Source organism: Mustela nigripes, chromosome 4 (genome assembly GCF_022355385.1).
Source record: "Mustela nigripes isolate SB6536 chromosome 4, MUSNIG.SB6536, whole genome shotgun sequence".
Classification (NCBI taxonomy): Eukaryota; Metazoa; Chordata; class Mammalia; order Carnivora; family Mustelidae; genus Mustela; species Mustela nigripes.
In genome coordinates, this window is record NC_081560.1 from 102,347,198 (window position 1) to 102,368,296 (window position 21,099).

Below are 21,099 nucleotides of genomic sequence, written 5' to 3' on the forward strand. Positions count from 1 at the left end.
GGGGGGGAGGTGGTGAGCAGAGTACAGGTTCCTTGAGGTTTCTCCCTTGAGGGATCACGCACACCCACATAAAATCCAAATATAATAAATTTTGGAATGCAAGCACAAATTATCCATCTAACTGCAGAGGTGGAAGGCTGCCTTCAGACATGGAAAATGACAGATAATTATCCAGTCTTTTGACAGCAAGTCTGCTACCTAATAATTCAAACTACTGGTATGAAGAAGAAAGCCAAGAATCTTGATGAAGTTGGAAGAGACACCTAACAATCGGCTTCTGCCTCCTACCCTGGGGTCAATTCTTCTATATTCAGCTGCAGGAGGGGTACAAGGTGGTCAGAGTGGCAGAGAAAAGCACGAGACTCAAGGGAGCTGGGCTTTATCTTTTGGTTCATGTGCAGGCCCCTTTCCTGCAAGTGGTAAGACACGGTGTAATTCCAGGGGGGAAAAAAAAAAAACAAAAAAAACTGAACAATAACCCCTTGCATTTGCAGAGTGCTTCCAAAATTAAAAGAGATCTCATTTATTTCTTAGAACAATCCTGTAGGGGAGGTGGGATGGGCATCATTGTTCTGTCTTTATAGGCGAGGACCTACAAGGCATGGCTAGTGCAGTCCACATCTCTGGTTTCCTGTCCACATATTCCATCTTCAGATTAAAATGAAGTGCTACTTTCATATTCATGGGGTTGGGTTTTTAATAAGGGCCCTTAAAACAGTGCCCGAACAATTTTATTTGGAATTTAACTTGATCCGTGTAGATTGATTTCACCAATTCCCTTTCAACAAAAGGAATATTTAAAGAGAGAATTACGTGGGTAGTTGTCTCAAAACTTCACTTGATTTTGCTTCCATTTACTCACACATTTTTATTACCTTCCTTTCCTGCGTATGAATTGCTTTAACAAAGTTCGAGTGATACATAAGCTCCTGCAAACCATCCAGGGGGCACAGATCAATTGTGACATTCTTTTTTCTTTAGCAACCTGATTTATCTACATCTCCAGAAAGAAATTTATCATGAGATTGTAGGATAAACGTTGTTCAAATGTATTTTCCCTAATTGTTAAAGCTCTCTCTCTCACACACACACGTGTGTGGGTGTGCGTGCACAGACACCACACACACACACACACATTTCCGAGTTACTTAAGGTGTAATCAGTTGGTACCTATACCAGGTTTCACAATACAGGAAAACTTTACAAAATGATTTCCTGGGTCCCAAGTGAACCTAACTGAAGGGTGATATGTAATTAATTAAACTCATGCCTTCTATTTTCTCTAACAGGAAAATCAAGTAATTATTTAAGAAATCAGGAAGGATTTATTATAATTACTTAGAAACTATTTTCATTTTCACCTTTTTTATTGAAATAGTGTGAGGACTTTCTACCACAATTTTGGCAGAAATGAATATAATAATAATTCCCAAGTGGATTTCTCTTTTCTTGTATTTGATGACACTGGCATTATTGTCTCTGGGGCAGATGGAAAGAAAGCACTTGGCTGAATTCTTCTCTACATTGTTCCCTTTAAGCCAGGTTTGAATTAGCTCACACGGGTGTTCTTGAGCTTTGAGAAATAGCAGAGATTTTTGGTAAAGCCATTAGGCATCGCTGCTGGGGTTGCGACTGTGTCTTGGGAGTCCCGGTCAGCCTCTCTGGGCCCATCATTCTTTGGAGGTGAAACCAGTGCAGAAAGGGGGTTCCCTTTTATCTTTCCTTTTCCAAGACACGAGGACAGAGAGCTCTCAGCAACTCTGTGCACTCACACAGTTCTAAGATCACCCCACCAGTGTCCAGTAGTACAGCGATCCTGGAGAAAAATGAGGGTTTCAGGAGGGCAAAGCAAAGCAGGATCATGTACCCACAATGGTGACCATGGTCTAAATGGGCTTGGCTCTTTCTTTCCTTCATGCTTTTTGGCTTATCTCTCTGAAATTCCATTCTTCTCAACCTTCCTCTGAGAGGCAGCTTGTGATATTCCCTTCACAGGTCCTGCTGACTAAACATTATCTTCATTCACACATCTGGGAAATGGTTTTCCCACGGGACCATTAATAGCTTATTCCGGTTGGAACCAGGGCAAAGGCCAATCTGCTATAACCATCATTTAATGAGACAAACTGAGGCCTATAGGGGCACCAACTTCTCTCAACCCCAAATTCCATTTGGAAGTGCAATCCAGTAAATCCTGCAGACCCCAAATCCTGTCAGACTTGGCCTCTGCTCTGAAGACCCACTGATCATTTAGCTTCTCCTAATGCTCTAGACTCCCTTTCAAATCCTGTCTCTCATTCTCTCCTTGCCTCCAAACTCTCCCTGGTCCCATCTATCCACCCCCTCCTACCCCTGTTCTAATAGAATTAAATTCCCTTGCTGTCTGCTGACTCTTCATAGGACATCAACCATTATCCTCATTGCAATCTTGCTCTCCCAGAGGACATTTGCAGGAGGTCTCACTTTCCCACACCTAGTGCAGTAAAAGGTCAGTAGAGAGATGTTATAGATCTCCTTCTGCTCTTGAAGCTGTAATGTATCCCTGTAGATTCCTCCCTCTTCTCTCTCAACTAATGGCTTGGTCAGCCACCCTCCATCGTGAACACTGTCCTCAGTCAGGGCAACTCCAAAGGTCAGTGGGTGACCTCAGCAACCACCTAGCCTCAGAGTACCTTAACTAAGGTGGCTGTGTTGAACTTTGCCTCTCCATTTTGGCAACCCATAACCATGGCCTTGTCCTGGGACTTGGGCAGCATATAAATCTTTAATATTAAGAATCCACACTTAGGACACAGTGTCTTAATTTTAAAACTCTCCCTGCTGCCTAATTCCCATCATCTCCCTGGGACAACTTCATGAGCAATTCCCCTTTAATCCTGCTTTTCTTAAACTTTAATGAATCTGATAATCACTTTGAGGGGTGTGAAAAATGCAGGCTCCTAAAGCCTTACTCAGAGATTCTAATCATCTACATATGAAGGCAGTGCCTGGAAATCTGCCTTTCACAAACATCCTCGGTGACTCTAGGGCATGTTCTGCAGACAACTCTGAGAAACTGTTCTTGAGTTTCTTGAGCCTTTCATTGTTCCCCTCGGGGTGTCAGGCTTCTCCTGCTGTATTTTTACTTGTGATCAGTGTAGGCTTTTATCTATAATATGAATCACTCTCTTTCTATCACCATTGTAATGGTTAATTTATCAACTTGGTAGGTCACATATCAGATATTTGGTCCAACAATAGACAGGATGTTGTTGTGAAGGTATTTTTTTTAGATGATATTAACATTTAAATTAGTCATGGACTTTGAGTAAAGCACATTACTCTCCATAATGAGGGTGGGTCTCACTCAATCAGTTGAAGGTCTTAAGAGAAAAAGACTGAGGTCCCCAAAGGAAGAGGGAATTTTGCCTCCAGCTTGCCTTCAGACTCAAGTTACAATATTAACTTTTCCCTGGGTCTCTAGTCTGCTAGCTTATCCTACAGAATTTGGACCCTACATAAACATGTACACACATGTACACACACGTACACACACATACACACTATTGACTCTGTTTCTCTGGAGAACCCTGAGTAGCATAACCATATAGTTCTAGGTCTATTTGAATAAACACAGTGTTTAGGCTTCTAGGCTTCTGTCTCTAAGCTGCTGAACCACACCTCAGGGACTAAGCACACCACAGCATCGTCTTCTTCAGTTTTGCAGGGGCCTCCGTATTCCCTGGCCATCCTTCTATGTGTCTGTACATTCCACAGCACTGAGTTCCACAGCTGCTTTTTCAAACCTCACCACTGTCCTCAAAGCTCCATTCCTTCTCATCTCGGCTATCGATATTGACTAATGACTGGTCTCCTGCTTTACAGAGAAAATAGAAGTCAAGTTAGGAACTTTCTCTATTTCTTACCTACCGTAAAGTTTTTCACTGTACATTTATCACTGGCCTGTTTTTTTGTGGACAAGGTAAGCCAAGATGGATGGCTTCCACTTGGGATTCTATCCTTTCACTCTTCCTCCAAGGTCTTTTCAACTCTATGACTTGCCCATACTTCTCTACTGGCACCATTTCTACTGCCCATTTCTTCAGCACACTCAGTCCATGCCATCTTCAACAAATTATAAAACCTCCCTCCTTGTTCCATGTTCTTTTCAGCTACTACCATTTCTCCTCCATTTATCACCGCCTCCTCTTTTCTACTCACAATCACATAACAGCTCCTAAAATTTGACTACTACTCCCACCATTTCACTGAAAATGTTCTTGTCAAAGTCATCTTCTAGCTGCTAAATTCAGAGAAATATTTCCAGTCCTTATCTGGCTCACTATCTCTGTACTGTTTTGCACTGTTGGTCAATTTCTTCAAGAAATTCTCTCCTTCCTCTTGATTTTCCCCCAAGACATCAGACTGTTTTGATTTTCTCCTACCTTGCTGCTCTTTCCTTCTATCTTAGTTTAGTTTTCTCCTCCAAGACTCTGACAGGTAAATTTTGGTAGTGGTGGTGGTGGTGGTGGGAGGGGGTGGGGACAGGGAATACAGGTAATTTATTTGGGAAGTGATCTGGGAAGAGCAAAGACATGGGAAGAGTGAAATAGGGATAGGAAAACAATATGATAAAGGGCAAGTTAAAGGTAATGTGAGTGTGGTAGATGCTCTGGGAATTCTGATGACCCCTGTACCAGACACCCCAGAATTGACCCACTAAGGATGGGGAGCTGTATTATTTCTCTGACTGAACTCACTAAATTCTCAGTACCTGTGGGATACCCTTTTGCTTGCTGAATAGGTTCCCTTGGCACCAGAGAAAGTCCTCAGACAATGAAGCAGAGAGGAGGGAAGTTGTCAAGTTTCCAGAAAAGTCTCCAGCACAGTTGCCAATGAACCCAGTGTCGGCCAGGTCAGGGGAAGAGCTGGCATCTACAGTCTCAGAATCCTTTATTAGATATTCTCTCTTCCCTTCCTTTTAATGCTGGTTTCTCAGTGTTTTGTCCTTACTCCATTTTTCTCTGTGTCTACATGTACTTCCCAGGAGTGCTTACCTACATTCATGTCTTCAATTAGGACTTGATTATGAAGTGTATATTTTCTATCCAAATCAGCCTTCCAAGTTCTAAGCATATACATCCAGTTGGGTGTGGTACTCTCCTCCTTTGTGTCCCATGGGCATCTCAACCTATACTAAGTTGAATCTACCTGTCCATGAGAAGCTCCCTCCCTGTTCCTAGACTCCCGATTCACTCCTGCTCCACGGTTCTCTCTTGGAGAGTGGTGCAACCAGGTACCAGCAACCACAGTGGAAAACCCAGAGAGGTGTTACCCATGAAGCCATGCTCTCCATTAGCATCATATCAATTGCTGAATTTGCATCGAGGTTGGCTCTCTTTAGCCTGACTGCTCCTCCCTCATCTCTTCCATTAGTTCAGGCTCTCATCAATAATGCCCCAAGGCTCCCTCCTGCAGTCTTACTTAGTCCTTACATAAGTATGACTTATTTCCCAGGCAAAGTATAATAGGCTTCATAGTAGAGACCAGGTATTAACTGACCCTCACCCATATAGGACATTTTGCAAGGTTAAAATATTTTCAATTCCCTTTTCCTCTTCCCCTCCTCCATGCTGCCAATGATCAGGTCCAGAGTTATTTAGCAAAGACTGCATTCGTGAAGTTGAACTTCAGAACCTAGATTCTATTGTCCTATTACAATGTCAGATGATCTGACCCCAAATATGGAAAGAGCACATTTACTAAATCCTCGAATAGTTTGAAGATTGTTTACTCTTGTCTTGATTCCAAAAAGGGTTTGAGGACAATTATGGATTTTTTTTTTTTTTTTGTAGAAGAGCAATAAATAGCAAATGTTAAAAGATAATATACAGAGTCTTGTGACTGATCTCCCAAGATTAAATGAATAAGTAACATGAGCATTGTTGGTTATGGACAGAGCACGCCACTCCATGCATTATCAATATTTGTTTCCTATCTTAATAAGTAGCTTAACATTTATAAAATGAAATAGAAAACAGACTAAGTCCATAAATCCAGGTGAGCCAAATGAATTCCTAGGAGGCAGTGCACTCCACTTGTAAATAATTCTCATTTAAATCTTGTAACTTGGAAAGGCTGAAGCCCACAATCATTAAAATGACATTTCCTGTATTTTTATCGTTTTAGTAGGAATGTCAGTAATCACCATATTAAAGGTCTCTAGGGAAGAGGATTAGTAGGAGGATTGACAGATCCTAAAATATTCAGGAAGCATAAATCCAAAATGCAGCTTTATATCCTTGGATTTGTTAAGGAGAATACTTTTTGGAAAACTCAGTTTCATGTTCAGTTGTTTTGAGAAATTTGACAAGACTCTCACTACATATATAAAATTTAACTAATGTTAAAACAAATGAATAAACCTGAAAACATTGTTAGAACAGGGCATCTAATTTTTCTCCCCCCCAAAAAATTCCAAAGGTTTTCACTGATCATTAGGCACAGTTTTGCATTCAGTAAACAGTAACTGCCTTAACATTCTTCCTATCAGATATGAGGTGGTCAGTAAATGTCTGCTCACTGAATACACAGTTTTTCCACACTAAAATTTCCAAAGCACTTCCCTAATTATATTGGTTCCTTGCTCAGAAATCTTTCATGACTCCCTCTTGTTTGGAGCTGTGCTGTAAATATGGTAGCCGAAAGCCACATGTGCTTATGAGTACCTGAAATGCGGCTGGTCCAAAATGAAGGGTGTTATAAATGTCAAACATACACTGGAAGGGGGGTGGGGTTATGGACATTGGGGAGGGTATGTGCTATGGTGAGTGCTGTGAAGTGTGTAAACCTGGCGATTCACAGACCTGTACCCCTGGGGATAAAAATACATTATATGTTTATAAAAAAAATTTTAATTAAAAAAAAAACACACACTGAAATTTGAAGACTTAGTCTAAGAAAAAGAATGTAAAATAGTTTAGTATCTGTTATATCATCATTTAAAATATTTTACATATCCTGAAATAAAATACTTCATTTGTCTGTGTCACTTTACTTTTTGTTTTAAATGTGCCTATTAGATAATTTAAGACTACTTTCATTGCTTGAATTTGTGGCTCACTGTCAATTTTCAGTGGGCAGTGCTGGTATAGAGACCAGATTCTGAGTTTTTTGGTTTGTATACTTAACTTCCAAACCTTATTTCTTCTTATATTTTCTTTATTGCTTTTCTCTTGTTGCTCCCTCTTCTTAGAATGCTATTCCTATAAAGAATTACCACTCTTTAGGATCTAGCTAAAATCCTCCTTTCTCTAGGAAGACTTTCTGGTTCTCCAAGCCAGAAGCACTTTTTCCTCTTCTAAATTCCTAAAACCAATTATGTATACCTTTTTTATAGCCCCATTTGATATCTGTATTATAGCTGTTTGTAAATATGTAGTATTTCCTCACTGAGTTGTGAGTCTTTGAAGGAAAGAAGAATTTTTAGTTCTGTTTCAAATCCCTCAAACTGGGCAAATCTATTGGCGTATGAGTCAGAAGCCACCCTAGTTGTTTTAGCAGAAACTGTTTCATATAGGGAACTGGTTAAATGGGTATGGGAGGCTGGAGAAGTAAAAAAAAGAGTACCAAGGTAACATAGAGTTAGCTACAAGAAGCAGTTCCCACACTTAGGGCAGCAGGATCCCAGAGAAATAGTGCAACGATTAGGCATGAGGGGCTGGGAGAAAGTTCTGTAGAAGCCTCTGAAGAGGCTGCTCTCAGGCTGGTGAGTGTGGGAGGGTCCTCGTGGAGTTGCATGCCAGGCTCCTGCTGGCGTTGCTGTCTCTGAGGAGGTGTGATGAGACTGGCTCTGGGAATGTGGAAAGTTCTGGAGACTGTTAACTAACTGCTACTCTTTCCAACTTCTACTTCCAAATGAAGAACCGTAACAGGAGTGACACTAATAGGAATAGTGGGAGATACAGAATGCCAGGTTCTCTCCCTCTTCCTGCCTTCTGACTTCCTCTAGGGCCTTATATTGATGGACTTCGACAGAAACCAACTGAGGATGAGTAAGTGTAGATTCCCACCATCCTGGTTTTCCTCCCCTTGAGCACGGGCCAGACCTGGTGACTTGCTAGAATATGGCAAAAGTTAAAAGATCTCATTTCTGTGTGACATATTCCATCTATTGTCTTGGTGTTTGTGCATCGATGAAAGCGAACTATCATTTGGAGAAATCCAGATGTCAAGTATCTGTGAGTGGTTTCCAGCCAAGAGCAGGTGAGGACCTGAGATCTGTAGTTCAATAGCCTATGAGGAAGAGAATCCTGTCAAATGCCACTGACTGAACTTGGAAGTGGATCCTTCCCCAACTGATCCTTAAGATGAGACCACAGACCCTGAGTTGGACACAGTGATTATAGTTTTGTGAGAGGCTCTGAAGCAAGGGAGATAGCTAAGCTATGCCTGGATTTTTGGTCCATAAAAATTGGGAGATAATGGATGTGTGTTGTTTAAAATGGCTAAATCTTCCAAGTGATTTGTTACATGTGAATAGCTAACTAATACATAGCTTTGAAGTCACAGACCAAGATAGAGGAAGATGGATTTAAGAATAAGAGATAATAGCTTAATAATGGGTAAATCTAGCATCTAGAATGAATATGTATATCTATCAAGATATTTGTATCTATCTATCCATCTATCAATCAATCATCTGTCTTGCCTATGAATTAATTAGTAGTAAGTACCAACAACTCAAGAGAAAAATAAAAGATTGAACAAACCCTTAACAAAAGAGGAAATATTTGACCAATAAATATATGACAAGAAACCCTATGTCATTAGTAATCAGACAAATGAAAATTAAAACCAAAATCAGAGGATTAGATAAATTGTACTCTTTCCAGATAATGGAATAAATATGACAACAAAAATGAATGAATATGCATTTGTGGTATAGTGGTGAGCATAGCTGCCTTCCAAAAATGAATGAATACAACTATACATATAAATAAAATAAAAATCTTAGAAATATAAGACTGAGCAAAAGAAGCAATAGTATAACTCTTTGTACATAATATCCAAATCAGGCAAACCTAAACAACTAATGTTTCAGGATGCTTCCCTATACAGTAAAAGTACTAAGCACAGCAAGAAAATTATTATTGTGCAGATAATTGAGAGGAAGTGAGTGTGATCTGGGAAGACCCATGGAGAGTTTTTAATTTCCAAACCTGGGTGATATCACATGGACATCTATATTAATTCTTTTAAACATAAGATTAATTTTATACATTTGTTTCAAAAATTTCTCTGAGACTCAGCAATTCCTTTAGATCATTTTAGTTCCCCTGTTTTCTGTTAAATTTGAGGAAATTAAATAAAATATCACACACACATGAAAATAGCCTGTGATTTGGTCATTATTTCCTCCTTTTATTCATCCATCCATTTACCTTTGGCAGGTATCTAGAAGGATGCTCACCAACGTTTTTTTATTAGCATAAAATTATTTTAGTACAATTAAAAACATTTTGATATTACTAGATTGATCAAGGGTAACAATAAAATGTTAATATTTAGATGTTATGATTGCAAGTTTCTGTCATAGAGTATTTTAATATTCACAGTTGAGGGGGTTAGAAACTGTTGAGAAGATTTGACCTCACACAAGATGGCTAAAGAAATTACACTACTTTCAACCACTCACCCCCAGTCTCAAGGTGTCCTTTACTCATTAGACAGTGACAGCAGAAGTAACTTCACTCCTTAGTCTTTGGAAAATCAAGTTAATTTATATACACGGGAACAGGTAGATATCTCTAAGTTGCGTTTATTAAACGGCAGCTCTAAAAAAATTGAAAAATCTTTAAAAAGTGAAATTTGAATCAAATATTTGTGAAAGTACTTCAGCGGAAATTCAGGCTTGGCAGGGGCACTACTTTTACTGGGTATTGTGTCAGATTTTCCTCTCTCTTCTTCATGTAAGATAGCGATTAAGCAATCCCTTTGTGAACTTTATCAATATGGAACAGCCAATTAGATGAAAGCAAATGTATTGTGTTTTTCTCTGGGCAATTAATTTAGTAATTAATAATTTAAATGGGTGAGTGAAAACTTTAAACTGTTAGTATAGGCATAGAATATTCACAGAATTTTAACAGATTATTTTTATACAATAACAATTTGGGTCATATGTTGCTTTACTTTTCAAGTTTTCTACATTGCTTGAGATGTATGGAACAAGCCTGCATAATTTTACACAAATAATAATGTTTTATGTATTTAGTAAAAACTAAGAAAAAAAAGTGGTTTCCTTCATTGCCTAAGTACAACCTCAGGATAACCATATGAAAATGGCACTAGATAAGCTAACTTGCCCAAGGTCATGCATTTAGAAACTAGCAGAATTAGAGGGCAGATCTGGAATTTCTTTGGTCAGATACCTGAGCTCTATCTAGTGCTGACATTATGTAGTTTGATGTCCTGCCCATGAGCCTTACTCGCGAAAAGCTCAGAACCCTTCCATCCCCCAAAGTCCCTGATGTAAGGCAGCCGCTCTGCTAGTCATTTGCTTCCTACCTTGACGTTTACGGAACACTCCATAAACATTTAATGCTATGGCCGAGCACACGTGCACCAATTACTTCTCTGTCTGATCATTTCTTCCATTCCATCATGCAGTGACGGGGCTTTGTGAAACCCGCAGCTCAGCCCTCTTAATGAATGATGTAATGGAAGCAGGACGCACAAGCCTTCTCATTTGACTTGAATAAACCCCTCTCTTCCCTCCATCCCTTGCAGGTGTCTCAACTCTCACAAATGAGATCAGATTTTCCATGTTTGGACCAGATTTCTCAAGTTTCTTACTGGCAGGGAGTAAAGCTCTAATTAGTTCACGTGTGCCAGCTAATTAGGTAAGAAATTATTTTGCTACGAATCTCCTGCAAGCCTTAACTGGGGTCAGCCTGACTGTATTTGAATGAGAGGTGACGTATTCATGTCCCTGCTCTATAGACAAAGTGAGGAAATGATAATTTACTTTAGAAAGAAGAGACAAATGGAGAGTATGATTTTCTCTATGATTCAAAGAACCCTCAGGCAAAACTCTGCCAAGGCCAAGTTTTTTCCCAGGTCACTCCAGTATACTCCATGCCCTCCCCTGTGGGCTTTTCTCTGACCCGGAAAGTTCTCTCTTGATTTTTTTTCTCTCTAGAGTTTCTCTTAGCAAATGACTGTTTATCTTATTCATTCTCATGGGGATATATTTACTTCGTAATGGCATGAATTCTTGAGCCAAATAGATCTTTTTCTAATAATGATTTCAGATTTGAGCCAAATTTATAAGATGAAATTAATTTCTAGGTAATCTTTTGTGAATTTCATGTGTTTCCATATTATCCGTTTCTATATGAAGGACAATAAGAACATCCCACTCACTTTCTTACACAGGAAACACTTAGACAAATATTTTTACACCAACATCTAAGATGGCTTAATTGACCACAGACTCAGTTAATTTTGTCTCTGTCCTTATTAAGAACTAATTAATCACATGTGCATACAATTATCTAAACAACCACAGATCATTAGCTCCAGAGGTGTTATTCATGGCTCTTCCTCTGTATCTTAAGAGAGGAAGAAACTGATGTCCAGAAAAGCAAACGTGACAAGCCCCAGAACACAGCTGGCTAGTGGTCCAACAGGCACTAGAACTCAGCTCAGCCAGTCAACAGCTAAAAGAAGGAGATGGATGCCCAGCCTCCCCTTACACACAGAGGGGGGGGTCTTCATGTGTGTGAGCTCTTCAGTAATGAGCCAAAGGAGAGGAGCCCCAGTTCAGAGGGGAGCTGGATGTCTTCAACGATTCAAAAGATTATTTCATATCCATTGTAGAAGTCTGACCCTGATACTGAGCATCTAATACTAAAAGACGAAGTGACACACACATTTGAAATGTACTATTACCCTGGACTCCGGCCAAAGTTGAAAGGAGCCGCGTTGCTATTTATTCTGTCCAAAAGTGCGTGCATCAGAGGCGACCACTGTTTTTTCCTCTGTTTTTTTTTTTTTTTTCTAGTGCAAATAGAAGTCACTCGTTGGCCACACAAAGCTGATCTCAGATCCCTATGATTTCAGAGAAACACAAGAAAGATTTCCAGAAGAACAGCAATTTTCCCGATCTACAAGGGATATTTTTCCTTTTCCTGGCTTCACATTTTGGTGGCCATTGAAAGAAGAGAGAAGGGTAACCGTTATTCACGTAACTTTTCTTTAAATAAGTCTTTACTGTTTGGGAAGTATTATCATGTGCCATCTTGTCTGGAGTATAAAAGAAAGTTGTGCACACTAAAACTAGTGAGATGAGCTCTTTATTCCAAAATGATGTGTAGATTTGAGACATCTACCTTTTCATAAAATCCCGTGCAAGAATAAACTTACAGCAGGCTGAGAGAGCTCAGGCTGTTTCTCTGATCTGTGGTCATTTCTTACGTTATATAGGATACTACTTTCTGTGATTGTGAGTGGGCAATAAGTGGTGATACGTGTAAGCCTTGTTTTCCTATTTCCTGGACTTTTGAGGTACACACTTTGTAATCTTTATGAGGAAGGCTATTTCTGTGAATTTCAGAACTTCGGGTACTAAAAAAAAAGCTGCAATGTCTCCATCTAACGTGCGTAAAGTACATTAATACTCATTTTAGGAAGGCATAAACATTTTAAAAGTAAATATTAAAATTGGAACGATGGTGTTAGTCAATGCCCCATACAAGGCTGTACTTGAGATTTAAGCTCTTGGCATTGGAATGTAGTGAGGGTCTTTGCCTGGTCAGAGTTAATGACAAGGGTCAAGGATGCCAGGCATCCTGGCAGTTCCTCATACTGAGGGTGACAATTGTTATTAACAAAAGTCATCTGCAGAAAGTCCTCTCCTCTGCTGCAAGAACAGAGAGCGGATGTGTGTGGGGAGTGGGTCATAGGGACTGAGTTCTGGAATTCATTCTCCTTAGAAATAGGTCAATTCTGTTTTTCCTAGGAAGTCCCCTGGGCAAAGACCCCATCTCCTGCACTCTTTCGAATATAAATTGACCCTGACAGTGAAACAACCTCCAACTTTTGCTACTCCCTTTGGGGAAGAGCTTTAAATACAAGTTCAGAAATGACCTTGGGGCTCTGGGGAGCTTGGGCTCAAGGTCGTAACCTCCCTTCGGCCCTGGGGCTTAGAAATCCAGAGGCCAAAAGACCCAAGAAAGTATGCTCCCTGGCTTGCATTTCCTTTACTAAAAGGGTTGAAAGCGAACAATTTTTTTGCACCCTGCAGAGTCTTTTCCTTCCGTGGGCCTAGAGTTTTGCATACCTGATGATATCCAGACAGTGCTAACCTCTGGACTCCATGAGAAGCCTTTTAGCTAATCATTCCACCCTTCATAGTCAAAGCTGCCCAGAAGATGCAGATTGAACTGATGTGAGTGACTTTGGTTTGGGTTTCTTTGAGGCTTTTTTTGTTGTTGTTCCTTTGAGGAAAATTGAGCTCTTCTAAATAGATTTTCCTTTATTGTTGAGAATTATGGGGACGGGGAAGAGAAAGAAATAATTCATCCTTATGTTGATGAAGGAACATGCTCAGAATCTCAGAAACAAGAATGCACTGTTGGAAAATATTACTTAATAAATGCAAATTGTCTCCTTATAACAGAAACTTGCCTCACTCCACACTTCACAGTTGTGGTTAAAAGACACACTATGTTCAAATTTGATTATTTACAGAATCAAAGGACACATGTCCAATTCAGATTGGGCAAAGGCCCTGCTGTTTGTGTTTTTAAACCAGATCAAAGGGGCCCTTTATTTAAAACAATGACTGTAATGCTCAGCTTGCATCCAGACACTAGTGATCCAGCCTCTTGGGAAGGGAGAAAGAAATGGTCTTTAAACCCTCTGGTCTGCTTTGCAGCCTTTTTTTTTTTTTTAAACAGATAAAGGGAGACTCATTTGCATGGTTCTGACAGCCTGGTGAGGTTAGGGCTAATTCTCCAGGCCTGTCTCAGAGGGGATTTTGGGTGGGTGAGAGAATGTCTTCTGAGCTTACCCCTTTTCTTTGGCTGGCCTGGGTCTATATACAAAAGAGAATCTGCGTACATATAAAAGCCAAGAAAAATTGCTAAGATGCTTATTTTAAAAAATTACCATTACTACTGTTCAAAAGATTGTATTAAGACCCTCTCTCTACTGATCAAGTTGAAAGCCATAATCCTTGCCTTAAAAACATCTTACTATCTAAATATACAATATTGGCAGAGTCAAAAACAGAACTAAAAAAAAAAGAAAGAAAATATACAGAGACCTACAAAATGAGTTTAGTAATAGGATGACCATGGATGAATTTTGGCGAAAGTCTTAGTAAAGGCCAAACTAAATATATCTTAGAGATTTTTGGATTTAAGGGAAGTAGGTGCATTTATCTCTTCCACATTTTCTAGCAGAAATGTTGAAAAGGATTCCGGGATTCACTCCTAGGCCCTTGGGGTCCCAGGATTCATTCCCTTATTTGATTTGACAATATTGATTGAGAACTTGTTATGTGCCAGGCACTGTACTAAGTACTTGTGAACCACACACTAATTCCCTGTTCTGGTGGAGCTTATATTCCAGTGAATATGGTGGGCCAGATAATAAAATAAATACATAGTATGTTGGAAGAGGATGAGAACCATGAAGAACACTGAATGGGGAAATGGGAATGTGGAGTGCAAGACTGTGGGGTGGGGGGTAGAATGTGCCAGGGCAACCCTCACCGAGAGGGTGACAACAGAGCAAAGACTTGAAGAGGGGAAATTAGCCATGCAGATATCCAGACATTTTAGGAGGAAGGAACAGCCAGCGCAAAGGCCCTAAAGTCGGGGGGTGGAGAGGTAAGAAGAGGGGTAAGGTTGGCGACATAATATGGGTGAGCAGACGTGAAGGGCTTTGGAGGCCAAGGTGAGAATATTGACTCTGAAGCTCACTCACTCTGAGTGCAGTGGGACAAGTCACCATTTGACCCATATCTAACACGATTACTCTGACCGGTTTGGAGATGAGATTATGATGGAGCAAGGAGGAAGCAACAAAACTAGTAAGGAATCTGTTGTCATCCTTAAGCCCAGCCATGGTGGAGGCTGGGACCACCATGGAAGCCATAGAGGTGGTGGTAAGTAGTTACATTTGCAATATTTTAAAGGCAGAGAGAAGAGACTTTCCTAGGTGGGTGGATATACAGTATCAGCAGGGTTGGGTCTAGGATTTAAAGGGCCAGAGTTTATATAATTTGAGGGCAGAGACCGTCGAGATGTTTAATCATTGCTCTCTCCTTCTTGAGTATACAGAAAGACTCAGTTTCCCACCTTTTCTTGCAGTTCTATTGGACAATGTGGCTGAGTTAGGCCAATGGGGTATGCGCCCAAGTGGGGAGCTATTTCAGGTCTCCGGTCATTAAGAGCTCGTGTGTATTCTCTGCCCTCTTTCTCACCAGTGTGGCTGCAAGTGAAGGACTCTAAGATCGCTGAATAATAAAACGGAAACAACCTGAGCAGCTGAATTGCCACTTGGGGGTAAGCAGGGTAGAAAGCCACCAGGGCAACAACAGACTGTGGTGTGAAAAAGAAGCAAACTTTTGTCATTAAGCCCTTGAGATTTAGGGATTTATTCATTGTTGTGGAACGGTATAATGCTATCCTTACTGATATGGTCTAAATCTGAAAAGATGTAGCACAGTCTAATAAGGAGGAAATACATATGCCTAATATGCGTATCTCCATGACCTGAGTAGTTCATGACCAACACGGAGGGATATTTTTGATACTAGCAACCTGGCATCCCACAAATATTTCCAGTTTGGGTCCCTGGAGGTCATGAGAAAGTTAATATTGAGGCCAAAAGAACAAAGATAGTTTAAAAAGATCTAAAGTTGATGTAATTAAGGTTGACCTAAAATGCTCAAATTATTGGACGGAATTGTTTTTCTAGTCTGGAAATTGCAGGATATAGGTATAGGATCAGTAATGAGAGAGAATAGAGCATTGGGCTTGAGTATGGACAGGGAGAGAGGTAATAATAACTTCTGAGCCAGCATATCAGCCACTCCAAGAGATGGAGGGATCAGAATGTTTTGGAATCTCAGTTATGCCATGCATAACAGAGCACCTGTATAAGATGGTGGCCACAGATGAGTCCAGAACCATCCATCGCCTTATAGGTTCCATAGGTCTCCACAGCTCAAATGGACATAGGCAACTGGTTAATGGAAGGATCACATCATCTAACAGTGTTATAGCACAGTGAGCACAAGCTTTGGAATTAGGTCACCAGGTTAATTATCTTTCCAGCTCTAAGTCTCAGTTTCAGTTTCTGTAACAGGAGGTTAATACTTAGAACATGGGCTGGCTCATAGTATATGGTCAATAATTATAGCTACTGTTGTTATCATCGTCTTCTTGCCATTATTGTCATTTTTCATATAGTGAGAGCTGGAAGTATTAATGTGACAGGTCTGCCCCATGGAGTATTGGCGAGCATGTTGTGATGTGCTAGGGAACCCACACAGGAGTACTGATCAATCAGCTCTGCTAAGTACCCTGCAATTGAGGGTGCAGCGTAGGTGGATCTTGGGAGGACTTTGAGCTGGGAACTCCACTGCAGTCTTTCTAAGGTCCATCTGCACAGCCGTGGTGTAGTCCTTCAGGGCTAGCTGAGGGGTCCATCTTTCTCACTTCTGGATATCACTCTACAGTATCTCCTCCCACCATGATTTAACTCCAAGAGGTCTCTGAACTGATCTGTTCTGCCAGAGCTTTTTACTTATGAAGAATTCCCTTTACTGCTCTGGAGCTGTTTCCTCACATATAAAATGAGAGCGTTGCTCTGTACTATTCCACTGGCACTGGCTGATATGACAAAAGCTTATAAACTCAGGGGTATCTAGGTTCCATGACACTGCATTGGCACATATGCTCTTCACAATCATCGCTGATGATGTAGCTGAAAAGAAACCTGATATTTATTGCCACAGTCAGAGAGAGTCCAACTTATGACTGGAATGGAGTTAGCCTTTCTGTGATCCTCAGAATGGCCAACATGGAGAAACGATTTTAGAACTTATTCTTGGCTTGCAAAGAAATCTAACTTGTCGCGTTGGTAGAAGCATGGGGAGCAGGATGTTTTCTGAACATTTTAGCCTGTGATCTGTCATAGAGATCACAATTTCACCATGAGAAGACCATCCCTTTTGGGGCACCTGGGTGGCTCAGTTGGTTAAGCATCTGTCTTCGGCTCAGGTCATGTTCTCGGGCTCCCTGCTCACTGGGGAGTCTGCTTCTCCCTTTCCCTCTGTTCCTCCCTCCTGCTCATAATCTGTCTCTCAAATAAATTAAAAATCTTAAAAAAAGATTTTCTTTTGAAGCCTTTCTAGCCTTTAAGAGAGTCTTTACAAAAACTCAGCACAGCAAAGAATGGCATTGGAGTCACGGGAAAGGAAAGACACTGGAGAGAGTTAGATTGTTTAAGACATTCATATTTGTTGTTCCATAAGGGGAAACTGCTTCTGCGTAATACTCTGTGTTTTGTGAAGTCCCTCCTCTTGACCATGGAGATGGATGATACAAAGGTTGCATTAAATCATCAATCGGTAGAAACACCTGCTCAGTCTTTTTCCATTCCTGATGGTACCATCTGATGCCTGCCTGATCTAGGTTCTGTGCCCTAGATCTTTTGGACTATGTAATTTCCACAGCTCCTGATTTGCATTATTTCCTCTCCGTGCCTCTCCTCCTGTGCACTAGGGAGATCTCTTCAGTAGGGCTCTGAGGGTTGATATTTGACAAAAGTCAAAGGGGTCCTCTACTTTGATTTTCCCTCTCTGACTCAGAGTAGATGACTCTCCAAACTTAGAAAATTGTGGTTAATTTTTGAGAGTGATTAGAACGAAGGTAAATTTGCTGGCTGCCAACAGTCCAGGGTCAGATCTGTTAATCCTAGGGTAAAGTGAATGGAATAAAATCTGCGTAGCTTTTATTCATGGCTTTTATTCAGCAGAGATGTTTTTTAAAAATGATAAAATAAGAGCAAATGAACTAGAAATATAAAAATGAAAAGTAACAGAATAAAATAATAACATATTCCAGTGTGGGATTTGGAAGCAAGCTCATATAAAATATTGTACGGTAATAAAATTATTATTAAATAAAATATTAATTTCTATGAAGGTCTTATCTTGGTATGCAGGGTCATCCTTAGGTGTTTAGGAAAGATGTCTTTCAGTTCTTTGACTCCCACTTACTATTTACATCACAGTCAATAAACTTTTATTCTGTCCTCTGCCTCTCTACTTCTCTCAGCTTTCAGTTAATTATTTCTACTTTGTCAAAACATGTAATGTTTACATAAAATTTTTCCACTCTTCTTCTCCATCTTTGTTTTGTTCTAAGCTCCACTAAATATATTGTGCTCTTAGCGCTAGACTCTTTGCCAGTTTCTCCAGTCATCTCTCAGTTGGAAGAAACTTATCTGTTAGTAGGTTGTCAGGAAGGGACTATAAGTGCTGTATTCTCTTGAGTTCTTGCAGATTAAAACTGTTTTTCTGTACCATTGGTGTTTGAAGGAAAGCTTGCATAGGTATAAGATCATGCCGCTTACGCTTTCTCACCTTGAATTTTCAAAAATGTTGCTGCGGTGTTGTGTTACGTACACATGCTGTCAAGAATTCTGAGACCCCCCTGATCTTCTTTCCTTTGTAAGTGATGGGACCTTTTCTTCCTGAAGGTTTTTTTTTTTTTTTTAATAAATAAATTGTTCAATAAAAAATAGAGTTCAAAGTCTTATTTTGCAAAAATATGCTTTGTAGTTGGCAATAATGTAGGCATTTTCAATATGTAGAGTCAAGCCTTTTATTTTTAGAAAGTAGTTTTAGATGTGATTTCAAGTATGTTCAAATTAAATATATGTTGAATTTTCTTTGTAATTTTCTCTCTCAATTTTTAAAATCTCTTTATACACTTTATACACTTTCTTCACCATTCCTCTCTTCGATGTCTCTAACTACATTTTCATCCAAATGTCTTTTCCTTTGGGAAACTTGTAATTTAGCATTCATTTCTGAGATGAATTCTTTTTTTTTTAAAAATTCAATTGCTTTATCAAGTTCAATCAACTGGTTTCACATCTTTTGTTGTTGTTCATTTCTTCACTGAGTTTTGAATCTCTGACTTGAGATATCCCTTCGTTAAACATACTATTAAAAATTGTATTTAATTCATGTTGGGATGTAATGTTAAATTTTTAATATTTTTTAATATTTTTCCTGTTTAGTTATTACACATATTTGTAGTAGGCAGGGGAGCAGGAACTGGGTAGTTTACTAAGTTTCTTAGTCTAAAAGCCTGTTAGTGGAGGAAGGGGATATTTCTTGAAGAAATGATGCCTTTTGGGGTGAGGGGGTGGGATATTTGGTGTGTGTCTTTGTTTTGATTTTTGATTTTTCTTTTCTTTCTTCTTATCCTTCTCCACCATTCCCCCAAGGGCTGCCTCTCCTATCCAGGTCTTCCTCCCTCCCAGAATCTTTTCCTTTCCACGACCACCCTCTCTGGTCAAGCACTCCTGTAAGTGGCCTCCTTTCAGACTGTTAATATCCACCTCTTGGCTTTACCACCAGTGATCGATCTGTTTTCATTATTTTTCAGGGTGGACTATTTTGGGGGTGATTGTGTCTATATGCTCTTTTCTTCTGTTATGGACTGAATGTCTGTGTCCTCCCCAACTTCATGTCTTCAAGTCCTCACCTCCAATGTATTTAGAGGTGGGGCTTTTGGGGGATGATTAGGTCCTTAAGGTGGAGACTTCATGAATGGAATTCATGTCCTTTTGGAAGAGATTTCTGAGAGCTCCCTTGCCCCTTCCTCATTGTGAGGACAGAGTCATCTGTGAACCAGGAGCAGACAGACATCTGCAAACCAGGAAGCAGTTCCCATCAGATGATGAATCTGCTGATGCCTTGATCTTGGACATCTCAGCCTCCGGAACTGTGGAAAATAAATTTCTGTTGTTTATAAACCAACTGATCTGTGCTTTTTTGCTACAAAGGTCCACATGGACTCAGACACTCCCTGTCCTGCTTTCTGCAGGAGTCCCAGTCAGTCCTTGCTTGCCTCTCCATTCCAGTGTGGGATTTAGAAGCAAGCTCATTTAGCCTGGAGTATCTATGACTCCACTGTCATGAAAGTAAAATCTGTAGTAGCCTTGGTCTTTGGGCATGGCAGAGAAGTAAGGCTAGGTAACTTGACTTGTATAGTAACTCTTTTTTGACCTCACTAATTTTGTAGTGCCATAAGAATTTTCTCTAGAGAGCCTCCATTATCCCATGGGAACTTGGCTGCCCAAGGATGGCCTTGGCTCTAAAGGTTTTTATTAAACTGGGAAAAGGCAGAGAGTAATGGATACTGCTATTTAGCACCTACTGTGTCTGTCATTTAATCCCACATTTCCAAATGTCTTGAGTGCAATCTGGTTCATGCTGGATGTTTATTAAATACCAATGAGTTAAAGTGAAACAGTTTATGTATGTATTCTATCTGATCTCACCTGGTAGGTACTAGTATCACCAGTGGATAGAGGAGGAAGCAAGGCTAAGGAAAGGTGAATGCTCTCTTCTTGGTTACACAGTTAGTAAGTACCAGAGAGAGTCAGAGCCCAAGTCCGTCTGCCCCACCATACACATTTTTTCATTCTTACTAGGCTGCCCTGGACTCCTTAAGAAAGAAGTGCTGAAAGGAAATGAGGAAGAGGTGCGTGGGAGTGCAGAGAAAGGAGCAGAAGAAAAGGAAGGAGCAAGAGTCATCAAGAGAACAACACAGATAAAATTTAATCAGGAGGTAATTTCTCTTTTCTTCATCTTCTTCTTAATTATGCCAGGAAAGGGGACTCTGCAGAAAGAGTGGAGTTACTACATTATGCGTTGATGTTGTCAAATCTTAAGTTAATCTCATCAAAGTCTGTAAACTCCTAGATTGCACCATCATATAGTACTGAAGGAAAATCATTCTTCTGGAGACCATATTGAAAGGAGAGCAAGGACAAGAGGGAGGGGAATGAGGACTGCAGATG

At 40.1% G+C, this 21,099-nt stretch overlaps 1 long non-coding RNA gene across 4 annotated transcripts in view; it reads left to right on the forward strand.

Annotated features, from left to right (window-relative positions):
• The window catches only part of LOC132015146 (uncharacterized), a 112,244-nt gene that overhangs the window by 24,112 nt on the left and 67,033 nt on the right, over window positions 1-21,099 (forward strand). The window contains exons 3-6 of one of the 4 annotated variants that reach the window (XR_009403560.1): window positions 10,771-10,883; window positions 12,047-12,214; window positions 15,479-15,557; window positions 20,731-20,867. This is a non-coding gene — a long non-coding RNA (uncharacterized LOC132015146). The remainder of the gene's footprint in view (window positions 1-10,770; window positions 10,884-12,046; window positions 12,215-15,478; window positions 15,558-20,730; window positions 20,868-21,099) is intronic. The other 3 variants (XR_009403559.1, XR_009403561.1, XR_009403562.1) reach the window with 3 other exon arrangements.